The following is a 5,438-nucleotide window of genomic DNA, read 5'->3' as shown; positions in this document are numbered from 1 at the left end:
GGATGCAGCTTTGACATGGTGGAAATGTCAGTAAATATTTTAATCATGAAAAAAAGAATCCGATCTGTTTTAATTTTGTTCCCCATTTTTCTGCAACTTGGTTTTACTTTATTATATTGCCTTTATTACAACCCTCATAGATTAATAAAACGACATCAAACCCTATTAAGCATTATAAGAGGTATACAGCCCTTCATATCAAACGTTCACTTTATATTGATCAAAGTATTATATGAATGATGTACACAAAAAGAAGAGGTGAAGGAACAGTTGAAATATAAATGTCCTATTATGCCTCTGCCCACATTGGCATTAGAAAAGTGTTCAATTTTAATCTTTTACAAAGGAATATTCCATTTCTTCACAAAGCAACTCAGTGAAGCTGAATAGCAACAACCACTGCAATAACTAAAATAATGATGGACATCATGGACTACCTAATTCTATCATCGAATTCACAGTAGTGGGACACTGTCTAAGGGCCCAATCCTAACCCTTTATGTCAGTGCTTTTCATGCCAATGGGACATGTGCTGCATCCTGCAGTTGGGTGTCACTCACAGAGGCCTCCTCAAAGCAAGGGAATGTTTGTTCCCTTAACCCAGAGCTGCATTGCCCTTATGTCAGTGCTGGAAAGCACTGACATAAGGGGTTAGGACTGCGCCCTAACTGACATAAGTTGGCTGCTGCTGATGCGTGGGATGTGCCATTTTTAAGCTGCTGCTAGAAGGCAGTGGTAGCCTTGGAGGCCTGCTACTGCGGCTGGCACCCTCCACCAGAGCAAGTAAACCAACTTATGTTGTGGTTCTTTGGGTGGGGAGTAATAGGGCGTGTTAGGGCCCAATCCTATCCTGCTTTCCAGCATTGATGCAGTCATAATGCAACCCTGAGGTGGCCTCTGTAACTGTCCCACCACCTCAGAAAGTAGTGCACAGCCCATTGGAATGGCTGTATCAGTGCTGGAAAGTTGGATAGGATTGGGCCCCTGCAAGAAGAACCGAGGGGGTACATAAGAACATAAGAACAGCCCCACTGGATCAGGCCATAGGCCCCTAGGCCCATCTAGTCCAGCTTCCTGTATCTCACAGTGGCCCACCAAAGTGGGGTGTTGGCAGAGGGAGGAGGTGAATCCAGCGGCAGTTGCACACGCTTGATCTTATCCGTTATCCTCAAAGTCTCTCTGCCACTTTTTCTCTCCTTGCACATATGCCACCAAAATGGCTGGTATATGTCTGAGGAAACTCACAGGCAATCAGGCAGCCTACCAGTAGGTAAGTGAAAAATATTTTTACTTTATCTCCTGCAGGCTGTCTGATCAACCCCTCCCCCATAGCATGCAGCACAGCCATCATTGGAACAGCTGCATGCTAGAATGTGGCAGGAGTAGGATTGGGGCCCCAACTCATAAACCACTTTGAGCACCAGGTTTTGTTCACCTAGCAGAAAGGCGGCATAGAAATCTCCAAATTATAAATACATTCAGAAAGTCCTGTGCAAACCTTCATAGAACTCCTGGGAGAAAACAAAATACGAATAGTCACTATCGAGAGTGCAAACCTTGAAAGTATGCTCCATTCAACACACTAACAGCGATTCTCAAACAGTAAGTTCAGGACCCACTAGTGGGTCATGACCCAATTTTGGTGGTTTGTGAAACTGACAGAACAGATTAAGCTATGTGTATCAAGGGTTAAACAAGCTGCTGGGGGGGGGGGGAAGCACTGCTGCCCAATCACCATTACATCACATTACCTCTTGGCATTCAGGCAGCAGCATCTAGCTTCTAAAAAGTTTGAGAACCTCTGCACTAAGACATGCTTCTGAATAAACATGCACATAATTGTGCTGAAAGCAGCTAAACTACATTTCACTGCAGAAAGGATTCACTATCATATGAGAATGAATATACAGGTGGGCCCTTTTTTATCCATTGGTTCAGGACCTGCAAATCTGACTCAGTGAGTTCCAAACCTGTGCTGAAGGGCCCCACTTTACTTTCTGTGAAACTGGAAGTGCATTTCTGACACATCTGGGGGCCTTCTGAGACCCAGAGAGGCTGCATGCAGTCTCTCCAGACCTCAGAACACCTCTGGATGCAACTGCAAAGCACTTCTGGTCATGTCCGGTGGTCCTCTGTGGCCCATACATTCCTTTATCCATGGGTTTCAGAATCTGTTGGGTCCCAGGAATGGATTCCATGCTGATAACGAGGGCCAACTATATTATTAATGTAACCTTGAGCATTAATGTAACCTTGTTCCTAGTGCACTCAAAAATTTTTTGTACAGAGACTTCATAGTACTGTAATGTTCCATTTCACTTTTAGACTGTTTTTCTGAGCCTGCTTAGGTCTTAAGAAAGAAACAGAATTCAGTGTTAGTGACATCTTCCAGTAGAAAATAAATTCCAACCAACAGCTTTCAGGTCATTTAAGGTAATTATAGCACTCAGTGCTATTGTGTAATTTGATAATTATGTGATTAGTGCTTCTAGATAGATGTTCAATGCAGCATTTCTTCTTATACTAAGGCGGGGGTGCCCAAACCCCGGCCCTGGGGCCATTTGCAGCCCTCGACAATTCCCAATCCGGCCCTCTGAGAGCCCCCAGTCTCCAGTGAGCTCTGGCCCTCCGGAGACTTGTTGGAGCTCCCACTGGCCTGACACAACTGGTCTCCGCGTGACGGCCAACTGTTCGACCTCTCATGTGAGCTGTGGGATGAGGACTCCCTCCACTGCTTGCTGTTTCATGTCTGTGATGCAGCAGTGGCAGCAAAGGAAAGGCCAGTCTTGCTTTGTTCAAGGCCTTTTATAGGACATGGGCTATTGCAAGACCTTCATTCATTCATATAAGTTCCATCTCTAATGTATTCATTTATGTAAATTTATTCAAATTTGAAATGTAAAATTAACTTTTTTTTCCTGGCCCCCAACAGTGTCAGATAGATGATGTGGCCCTCCTGCCAAAAAGTTTGGACACCCCTGTACTAAGGTAATGCCAAATGCAGCCTTTTAAATAAACAAACAAAAACCATTAATCTTTTGATTCATAAATCACCTTCCACACCACAAGCAGTCTAATAAACCTGGAAATCTTGGGAATTACTACAAGATATAATCTATCCTTAATAGCCCAGTTCAATGCATTCATTCCAATCTCAATGCCAAAAGAGATCATGCCTGTAGCAGTTATTTGGCTGTATCTCCATTGCTCAGCTATTAATTGCCTGTCTGGCACCCCTGGTCCCTCCTTGCCTTTAAGTTAATCCCTCTTTCTTGTTGTTCTTCAACTTTGTTTAACTTGGGCCCTGCTTCCAAACTTACTGTACTTTCCTATCTTACTCAATCTTCTAATCAGCTACAGAGGAAAAATACACATTCAATGCAAATACATGTGGAAGCACCAACAGTCAATTTTACAAATGAATCGTTTCAGGAAAACTTTATTTTGACTGGAAGCATTTTGATGGAGAGAATGCATGATTCTTTCCCTGCCAGGTGTTTCTGGTCCTCCAACATATTGATTCCCCAGTAGCTTCTCTTCTCTAGAGTTTCACATCATGTTTACAGAAAGATATGCCTGTAGTCTTGCTGAGAGAAAAAAGCTGTAGGGGAGTTCATTTGGAGTGGAAAAAATGGACATCAAAGAAAGGATTAAATACTTCTTTCTCCCTGCCACTTCCCTGCTCTTCACACCAATTTTCATTTTAAACAGGTATTACCTGTGCTTCCTTCATGCATTTGCAGGTAATGTGCAGTTCATCCCAGAGCCCCAGTTACCCAGCTGTGGTAGGGAGAGAGCTAGCCCACCCAAAATGTGGAGGAGTATTCCCCCTAAGATGTTCAGTGGTTACTGCACCACAATGAGGAGACTCTTTTGGCGTTCAGCTATGATGTCATCATTGACTTCGGGTTCAGCCAAGTTCTAAGCTGCACAGAGCTTGGCTTCAAGCTATACAACAGCAAAATTGTGCCATTTAGAAGGAATGCTAGCCATCTCCCCCCACTCTGCCACTGTGGATGCAGTTAGTCTCCTTACTGATCCCTTTCTTCAAATAGCTCTTTAAACAGAGCAGGGAATGCATAGCATGGTCCCTGCATGCTCATCAGTATATCTGTCATTGGTGTGATGTCACTGTGTCATTGATGTCATGTCCATGCATCATCGGTGATATTCAAGGATCCAGTCGCTGCATCCACCCAACTCCAATGTTCGTTGCCAGAGAAGCAAAACTAGGGAGACAGCAGGCACCAACGAAGAGCCAACATTGGGGGGGACACCTCCTTGCCAGCCACTAGGAATAATATAGCAACATGCATCCCTGCCAATCAGGAGAAGAAACACAGACACAAGGGTGCCAACCAACTCCTCCTAACAGGGCTATTTGATCACTGCAAGTTATCCAACATACTGCCAAGTAACAGGTGCCAGTGGAGACTGGGTCTCCACCCAGTTGTTCACTTAGGGTGCAATCCTAACCCACTTTCCAGCACTGATATAAGGGTAAAACAACTTTGAGGTAAGGGAACAAACATTGCCATACCTTGAGGATGCCTCTGTGACTGCCCCCAACTGCAGGATGCAGCACATGCCCCACTACCACATCTATGCTAGTGCTGGAAAGTTGGTTAGGATTCCGCCCTTACCTGCTAAATCCCTAGGGTGGCTGGTCAAGAGAATGAGCAGCCAGCCAAAAGAGCTATCTAGGTTAAGCTCCCCCTCTAAGTTCACCCCAGCCACTTGCTCACTCACTCTCTTGGCTGAGGAAGGAGGCTGTCTGAGAAAGGTGGGGGAAAGTTGGAGAGTGTCTGGTCTCAGTGCACATATACTATGTGAGGGGTGCACCTCAAGCAGGAGGAGGGCTCTGAATGGGCCTGCATAGAACAGGAACATTTGTTCCTTTTGAATAAGGTATTAACTTTCATATGCAGAAATCCAGAACTGTAGTATGAAGTACAGTATATGACTCTGGATGAAGTGTAGACTGTCAGCCCAATCCTATCCACTCTTTCCTTGGAGTAAGCCCCATTGATACTAATAGGACTTACTTCTGAGTAGGCATGCCTAGAATTGGGCTGTGTACCAGCTATTTGCAATATGTTAAGGGGAAGCACCTTTACAGTTATATCAAAAAACCTACAATACCAGAGGCAAGAATGCTCATCACTGAATTCTACAGGTTATGATTTTACAGGTATACAGTAGATGCCCTCAGAATACATGATGATAGGCAAGATGACAGAGTAAATCAACAAAGGGTGCAGATATAATTACATACAAACCATAATACAAATTCATTACATTACAGGCAATGATCACATGAAATTATAGCCTGCCACATGCAAAGAACAGGAGTGGTTGGGAAACAATCAGCGCAGAGGAATCTGGCCTGCAAGACAAAAAGTAAATTTTTAAAAGAGATACACTGATGAGGCAGGCAA

The sequence above is a fragment of the Tiliqua scincoides genome, chromosome 1 (assembly GCF_035046505.1).
Source record: "Tiliqua scincoides isolate rTilSci1 chromosome 1, rTilSci1.hap2, whole genome shotgun sequence".
NCBI classification, from domain to species: domain Eukaryota; kingdom Metazoa; phylum Chordata; class Lepidosauria; order Squamata; family Scincidae; genus Tiliqua; species Tiliqua scincoides.
This window is presented reverse-complemented; position numbering follows the sequence as displayed.